Source organism: Cygnus atratus, chromosome 8 (assembly GCF_013377495.2).
Source record: "Cygnus atratus isolate AKBS03 ecotype Queensland, Australia chromosome 8, CAtr_DNAZoo_HiC_assembly, whole genome shotgun sequence".
Taxonomy (NCBI): domain Eukaryota; kingdom Metazoa; phylum Chordata; class Aves; order Anseriformes; family Anatidae; genus Cygnus; species Cygnus atratus.
This window is the reverse complement of record NC_066369.1, coordinates 16,047,616-16,056,350: the sequence shown is the minus strand read 5'-3', so window position 1 is coordinate 16,056,350 and position 8,735 is coordinate 16,047,616. Positions and strand designations below refer to the sequence as shown.

Genomic DNA, 8,735 nt, shown 5'->3' with positions numbered 1-8,735 from the left:
GCTTAGGAGGAATAAACAGAAGACATGCTAGCCTGTCAAAGTAGAAGTGAGAAGCAAGTGTAGACTAGAAGAAAATGTTCTCCACTTTTGGTGCTAACTCAGGAACTAGCATTACTCAGCATGAGCTTTGGATCCAGTTCTGCACAATAAAATCAAATGGCTTTTCTGTTGGTGTCTAAGCAGGAGCACAGTATCCAGTCCTCAGTTGTCACTAAATTCCTGTATCTTCAGATCATGTACTACCTTGTTAGAGGATTATCTTATTGCAGTATAAGCACACAGCCTATAACTCCCATCCCAGGGTGAAACATATTTTAGGCTAACAGTCTCAATGTATTAACTTCAGCTGTATCTATGCTGTGCCAACAAAGTTGAACAACTGAACACTGCAGTTCTTGCTTGCTTTTTCCTCTCTCTGCCTTCACCTGCAACTAACAAACAGCTTTTCTAATTCATTAATCTGGAATTAGGACCTCAGAATTGGATGCTCTGACACTGACCTTTATTTTCATTTATACAGCATCCAAAATGTTCACGGCTTATCTGAGGACTTATCTACCTATTTTGTCTTATCTTGCCTAATTGCAAGGCCAGGTATAAACAGAATAATTTAATCTGAAGAGTAAAGAAACAAACATTGCACATAAAACTGCGATCAGTAAAGCTTTTCTGAAAATTCCCAGGAGTACCTATAGGTACCTCCTACAGCTGGGCTTGCTTTTGATCCCAAGTTTTTAATGCAGGCCCTATTCTGTGATGACAAAAACGTAGACAAGAAACTTCAGGAGTATTACTCAGCTTTAAGTAATGCAGTAATTAATCTTTGACTCTTTTTAAATATTTCCGTCGCCATCCTGCCCTCTGAACAGGTGTACCGCCCATTGAGGTGAATAAGAGCAATCCACATTTCCAAGGGCATTATTTACTCTAAAATAATTATTTATTTGTTAAAATGCATTCTCTAATACGCTGAGAATTTGCAATCCATTTTTTTCTTTATTGCAGATTAACACTATTTCCATTTTAATGACAGTGAATGCAATGAGCAGGGCCAGATTGTGCAAAACAAACATGCACTAATTTGTAATCATTTAAATATGTAAAGCTAGACTTTGATGTTAATGCACCATTAAAAAGAAGCCGGGGAGTTCACGCGTCTGTTCCTGTATTGCTTGTCAAGCAGCAGAACAGCTCAAAGAGCAGCTCCTTGATTTACAACATCAAACCCACTTCAGCAAGTTTGCCATCTTGTACAAATTTTTGTAAGTGACATCTGTAAATTTTACAGGGCATAGAAAATCCATGAAAGGAGACTAAATCTAGATAGCCTGTGCATTTCTGTCCTCTCTTCCTCATCAAGCAGCACCAGCAATCTCATCCAAGTGAGCCTGGCTCTGATTCTCCTCCTGTCCTTAGGGACAGGGGAATGGCTTAATCATCCTGGCTGTCAGAATCCTTTCACGGTAATTGTATTTTCCAACCCTAAAGATTATGTTTACAAAGACCTTTGAATATCAGCATGTTTAGGTAATAGTTCCATGTTTTGGAACTATTATTCTTAAAGGGAAAATGAATGTGCTGTGGTTGAGGTTTACATTAGCATCTCCCAGGCAGGTTCTAGACACCTATCGGTTAGAACCTTTAAGCCCAACAACAACTTACACACATTTTAGTTTTCCTCTCAACTATCATTAATTAGGAAAATTGTGTAGCAATTTCACCTATTTATGTGTAAGCTGGGCCATGACTTCTCTAATTTTTCCTATTTCTGAAATACAGAGCTTCATTAAAGTATCAGGAAATACTGACATTTCGATGCCAAATACTTTTTTTTTCTATAAATGGGCTAAATCAGTGTTTCTAAACCGCCGTTTTAATTACCCTCTTGCCTTTTCCAACACTCCCTTTTACATTTTATATCTTTGAGGCTTGTTCAGCACATATACCAGCTGCAACACTTAAATCTCCCTACATACTTAGTGACAGTGTACTGAAAATGCTCTTTTGTGAATGTAAGCATGCTGTAATGTGAGTATGAGCATAAGAAAACAGGCACATAATCCTGCCACAACTGGATCCACACTGGAGGTAATATATAGCAGCCAGGGTAAAAACCATACTCTACTAAAGCAGATTTATCAGAATAGAAAAGACGTCGATCAAGCCAACAAATAATCTATCATAGTGTAAAATCTATCATAGTGTAAAATTTCATTCTGAGACACAAATTCACCAATTTGTGCACAACTTTAAAGCCTGCTGACTTTGTTGGAAATTAAATTGCACACATCCCTGTCTGCTCCAGCTAGTTCATTGCTATGTCAGGGTCAATATGAACAAACCTCCCACTTACGTCAGACGTAGCCTCACTTGGTAACAGCTTCCCGATTATAAACCTATTGATTTCAGTGGCACACAAGCTATTGTCTTAGAGAAGAAAGGGTTCTAAAATCTAGCACGGGAGAATTTAGCCCGGAGTTGGAGCTTCTTTCAAAAGAAGACGATCAGTTGCAGTCTGGAGCTATCGACTCTCTTGATACTCATTTCTACCCTCGTTCTTCTACTTTCGAAGATTTCTGAGTGTCTTGCAAGTTTTTTTTTCTTTTTCTTACATTAATCCTCTAACCAGAAAAGGCTGGAAAGAGTTTTGTCTTTGCAAATTTTATCTCTGGCTACTCTTTAAGTTCCTGGATACCGCATTCGAAGTCATTTCATTCCCACAGCACCAGGAGCACTGAATCGAGAAAGCTGGTTTCTTTTTCTTTCAAGATGAAAGCTGTTGTCTTCTTGCAGAAACAACCCCCCGCCCTGCCCTTGGTTTTGATATTAAAATCATAATTTGTTCTCAGGGTAATGAGCTAATAATCGGGTTCAGGCACCACTAGGCAGGGGCAGAGAATCAGGTTCAGCTGACACTTCGTACTAACTATGTTTTGGAGATCAGAAATTGTTTACACTACTTATCATCCTCCAGCTTCTAAAAACAACTGCCCAGTATGCTGTGTCAAAAAAATGAGTAAATCAAGCATGAGAAAATAGGGAAATACGTATTTTCTTCTTTTAGAAGTGACTATACTACAGTAGTATACAAAGAGTTGATCAACAAATTTGTGCATGGGGAAGTAGATATACATGTAAGTAATTCTATTATGAACGTTAACTAGCAGCATGCATCACAAGGAAAACATCAGAGAAGTTTGTTCATGGAAGCTAAACAAAACATGTTTGCTTTATGCTGCTCTTTTTTGGTCATTTTTATTGGAAGCACAGTTACAGCAGCATAGCAATCGTATTTTTCACTGTGAAAACTCCATGTGTCTTAGGAAACACTATCAGGCACTCTGTAGCAAACAGGGTAAAAAGCTAAGTTGGCCAACTTCAAACTTGTCAACCTAGAGTTGAAAATATTCCCTCTTCTGGAATCTCTTGATGTTGCTTATGTCCACCTTTCCGGTAGTGATTTCCAATTCAGAGAAAAATAATTAGATTGCTAGAAAGAGGAAGGTAGCAGTGACTGCAAATGGGATCTTGCCAATGATTTGGAAAACAAACTGTTATTTATCTTAACATTTTCATAATGGTGAAGGAGAAATGTCCTTAGATATAAACATCTCTGCCTGGTTTACTGGAAGATACTAAAACCGTAAATGATAAGAAAAAGTATGCTTACTAAAGTCTTTCTAGTTCACATGGTAGCACTTCTTGGCAGAAACAACCTGAAAAAGCTATATAAGCCTCACCCCAGCCTCCATTTTTTCAGTCGACGGTCATTTTCATGAAAAACTATGCCTCCATACCCACAGACTGCTTCTGTGAAAACAAAAAAAAAGTTTTGCCTGCGAAATTTTGAGCGCATGCTGCAATAAAGCTAAAAAGGGTTGAATTTTGGGGAAAAAAATTCACAATAAGGTAGAGAACCACTCTGGTGTCCCGTTGCTGAATGGGAGAAGGACACCAAAGGCAGAAGAGTCTCTGTTTCTGCATCTCTTACCCTATTTAGATGTCTGGTGTATTCTTACCCCAACACACTGAGACTCCTGCCCTGAGATGCTCTGGGTGCTGGGACGTTCTCCAGAGCGTGCCAAGAAGTCCATCCACAGAGATTTCTTCTCTGTCACAAGACTTTTAGGTCAAGGAGTGAGAATGAAACAAATCCCTGCCCTTGTGCTCACAGGCACCCTTTCAAAGTATTGAACTGCTCACACAAACACTGCACATAAAATCAGAGAGCGTGTAACGACAGCTTGACCTGATAAAGTCCTATCACTGCATGACTGCCATCCCCAGGGTGCAAACAAGATTTCAGTGAAGTAATTAAAAAGCAGAGAGTAGATAATAACTGTAATTTTATTTGTAACAGTCAATGGAACAGGACAAACTGGCTAGCGGGAAAATTTTTAAAGGATTTTCAAAATGACTATAAAAATGACACAAGTACTTTACATTACCCTGTCTGATTACTTGTGCTTGAAACAAAGCATTAGAAAGGGGGCATTTTTAATACTAACTTACTACTGTTAAATGGGCTCTTACGAGGCTCTTCACTTTAATTAAGGATATGTTCCTATTTTAAACATCTTCAGAATCTTAAGTGTGATGCATCTGTTTCAAAATTACAATCTAGCCAAGACAGAGCAGACAATGAGTCTGTGCAGCATTCATATGCCTTCGGGTTAGGGTACTTCTGCAAACAAACCCGTACTCTTATGCAATGTAAATAATACCCATCACCAGATGATTTATCTGTGAGATCTTTGGAGGCAGGAAGCTATGCAGAAATGTCTCAAAGCCATAGCGTGAAGTAGAGAAAGTGTAATGAGATATTTAGCTAATGTTATCGTTAATCCTACAAAATAAGGAGGAAAGAATGGCGGGGATACAGTTGCAGAAGGGAATGGTGTTTAAACTTAATGCCAAAAGGACCCGAGCTTAAAGGGGTGGGGAAAGGATTTCCAGGGTTCAGCCTTACTGATAAATCTTTGCCCGGTCCAGCCCAATTGCCTCCATTTAAGCAGAAACAGGGACGTATTTCTGTGTATTTACATGGCCCCAGCGTGTCCTTACCCAACATCAGGGTGACAGAGACGGCCATCAGCCCTCCAGCCCCCCGTCCCTGCCAGGGGAGGAGGTGAGGTCAGGTCACTGCCAGTTCAGCACTTCTGTAACGACAGCCCACGCACAAATTCTCATTAATTTTAAAAGCACGAAGCGCTGAGCCCAGCCCGTGCAGCAAACCGCCCCTGTGTGAGTCAGGGCCCTGTCCGACCCTACTCAGCACATTTAGGCATTGCTGCTTTACTGGGAGCTTACCAGAGAAACTGGGAGGACAGGTTACGCTAGTGCATCTGCCTTTCTCATCCCATTAGAGTTTGGACAACTCCGAGTCAGGGATTTTCGCCGAAGCGCGACAAATTGATACTTTGGATTCGGGAGCATGTAAGGCGCTGCAGGAGGAGATGCGGCCGCGCAAGGCCTTGCACCCTGCTATCCCCCTGCCCTGAATTTCGGCGGGCCTGGTGGCGGCTAGCCATTGCCGAGGTGCGGGTCGCTGCCTTCGCCTCCGCCAGAGCCCCGCGGAGCTGGCAGCGCAGGAAGGTGCCGGTAAGAGGCTGCCGCCAGCACCGCGGCTCGCCCCGAGCCGCCACGCGCCTCGGGGGGGGGGGGGGGGGCAGGCGGCAGTGCCGGGCAGGAAGGAGCCGCTGCCCCGGCTCCTCGGAGGAGCCTCGAGGGCAACCGTGAACGGCCGGAGCAGGGCGGCCCGCCCCTCCAGCCCGGCCTCACCCGGGAGGGCCGGGGTTCTGCCCCAGCGGCGGGAGGAGCGGGCGGGCGGCTCCTCCTCGGCTCCATCCGCCCCCCGCTCCGCTCCGCACCGCCCCGGCCCCGCCTCGGCCCGCCCCGGCTGCCCGGAGAGGCCGCTCCGCGCCCGGCTGCCGCCGCCTTCGCGCTCGCACGCTTCGCCGGAGCCGCCCGCTTCGCCCCGCGCCTCCCCGTCCTTCTCCAGCCCGCGGCCGGCGCCCGCTGACGGCTCTCGGCGGCGGGGGAGCCGCTGCGGGGCGGCGGCGGTGCCTGAGGTGAGCGCCCCCGGGGCGGCCGCGGGAGGGGGGCGCCGGTTCCCCGGCGGAGGCCCGGGCCTGGGCTGCCGGGAGCGGGGCCCAGCGTCGCCCCCCGGGGCGGGAGCCGGGCCGCGCAGCCTCGGATTGCCTCGTTCCGCCGGGGGCCGACCGCCGAGGCTCTGCGGGCGAGCCTTTATGCACGGCCGGGCTTTGTGCGGGCAGCGGCGCCGGGCACGGAGCGGGGCCGGGGCCCTCCCCTCAGCCGCAGGGCTTCCCGGCGGGGGGAGCAGCGCGTTTTTCGTGTCAAAAAAAATAAAATAAAATAAAAAAAAAAAAAAAAAGAAACGCCACGTTCTCTTTGAAGGGGCTAGCGGCGGGCGGCCGAAGCCGGGCGGCACGACCGCCGCTGCCCGGTAGGTGTCAGGCTGGCGGTGCGGCTGAGCCTGAGGGAGGTGACTCCCCGCTCGCCCCCCGCTCGCCCCCCGGTCCTGCCCTGCCCGGCGCGGTGCTGCTCTGCCGGCCCCCCGTGCCCCTGGGGCGGCCGGGGCCGTCGGGGGCCGCGGGACAGGGCAGGGCAGGGCCGCCCGCTGGCCGACGCCCGGCGGGGTGAGTGAGGGAGCCTGTCGGTGAGGCCTGCGGGGAGCCGGCCACGACCCGCGGGTGGGTTTTGTTCGTGCTGGCTCTTCGTTCCTCGGGGGCTGGTGGAAAGTGAGGTGCCCAGACGCGCTCCTTGCCCTCTTTGCTTTCCGTTTCGCCCAGCCTTTACCGTCCACATGCCCCGTTTGCTTGGATCCTGATGCAAGTATCCTGGCCCCAGCCTGCTGGGAGTGATCCGTGCGGTTCGGTTTTGCTTTCTGAACTTGCTAACCAGGAGGTTTCACCAGCAGGTTTCTGAACATCTGCCACATATAGGGGCCGGAGGTGTTTGCCCTTCAGTACAAGCTGAGCACATTGACGCTGCCTGATGCTCTTTAACCTTACGTTAACCCAAGTGTTGTATAATGGGGCGGCTGGATTTGTGTGAGACTTGGTGTAATGTAATACAACGCAACTACAAATCTTCCCATCGTCTAAAGACCCTTTAAATGTTACTCCGTCTCAGGAGGTGCCTTGTCTGTGTGTGTTTCCAGAGGGGTGCGAGGCCTAGGGAGGGCAGGGCCAGCTTGGCACTGCTGACTGGAGATCTCACGTCTAGGCGGCAGAGAGGCTTTTGTGGGACCCGCCATGAAAATGATGCCCTTTGTTTGTATACATGCGATCGCTTGTTTTGGAAATCCGCTGTATACACGCTGCATAGTTTGCTTAATAGCCTATGTGATAGCTGCAAATAAGACATAACAGGGTGTGCTTTAATTGCGCGATATTGTTTTCTGGTTGCAAACATTTCACATTAGCTTGTGCTAGCAGCTTGGACCAGGTGTGAAGTTATTACGCCGCATCTGCACGCTGCGATACATCTCATACTATAGCCAGCTCTGAAAGCAGTAGCCAGGTGCTTGGATTTTCTTCTTTCTTCATTATCTATTTCACTTTGGTTTTTTTTTTTTTTTTTCAAAAAGCAGGGTGCTGAAATGAGTGATTTTGACCAATCTGTCCTGGAGACTGCAGCCTAGTTACTTAAGGCTGCTGTAGTTTGTTATGCAATCAGATTAACAAAGTTGAAATGATCATTCAACTTCGGGTAAACAAATGATATTTATAACATCATAGGTTAGGTTGACTGTAGCCGAGAGAGGTGCTGCAGTTAGCGCATTGCATATATTTGACCAAAATGCAAGGGATGGACACAGTGACGTAGTAAATATATCTTGGTAAACTTCTCAGTATTATAATGTGCTTACTATTGATTGTCTGTATTCCAGGAGCTTCTGCAGTGCATTAGGCGCAGCCCGCGTGCGTGGGCAAAGTTGCTTGCAGCTTCATTTAGTTGACGAGCAAACGTCTTTGTGCCCAGCCCGACGCTGCCTGGGGTGCTGTGTGGGCTCTGCTTGTTGCAGCACAGGTGTTGCATCCAAGATGACCAACGCTCAACTGGATGCTTTATAAGAAAAAAGTCATTCCAGACATCTTTGCTGAAGCTGGCAAGCCCCTCAACCAGTCCATTATTAGTTGGCTGTTTCCCCTCGTTGTCGTGGAAGCAGCGTTGCGGCAGCAGAGATTTTAAGGCTCGTCTCCCTGAATCCACTCGGAGAGGAGGCGATGGGGCGCGGCTGGGGTGGGATGGGCTGTGTGACGCAGGCATCAGCAGCGCCGGCACAGCAAAGGTGAGACCCTACCAGCGGGTCTGAGAGCTGGGAGGCAGGAGAGGGAGGCGTGCGATGTGGGGGAAGAAGCTGGAGAGGAGGGAGGCGTTTATCCATGTTACGGCAAGGACCGCTTGTCTGAATCTGTCTGTGCAGGGCCTAGCTGGGGACCCCTATCTGTGGTCGCAGCTCGTAGTGCAGCCATCTCGTGTGGGCTCTGGTGCCGTGGAAGCGCGCCTCGCTCTAAAAATACTGTAGTGTGAAATATGCCCACTGGTATGACGGTGTGCAGTGGCGTAGGGCGTTTGGGGGCAAGAAGGAATAACTGACTCATGTCAGATGGCTGGAGGCCTTTGCATTGACGTGGAGCTTGAGCCCTTCCAATCTGCCTCTTGTTCAGGGAAAGGTAAGGTGTTGCTCCTCCATCTTTCTGCAGAAG

General features: G+C 47.9%; 1 protein-coding gene across 2 annotated transcripts in view; it reads left to right on the top strand.

Annotated features, from left to right (window-relative positions):
- The first annotated feature begins 5,463 nt into the window (after positions 1–5,463).
- The window catches only part of C8H1orf21 (chromosome 8 C1orf21 homolog), a 108,655-nt gene continuing 105,383 nt past the window's right edge, over positions 5,464–8,735 (top strand). Inside the window, exon 1 of one of the 2 annotated variants that reach the window (XM_035537403.2) lies at positions 5,464–5,601. The gene's annotated coding sequence lies outside the window, so the exon portion shown is untranslated. Of the gene's footprint in view, positions 5,602–5,876; positions 6,072–8,735 lie in introns of those variants that run through there. The other variant, XM_035537402.2, reaches the window with a different exon arrangement.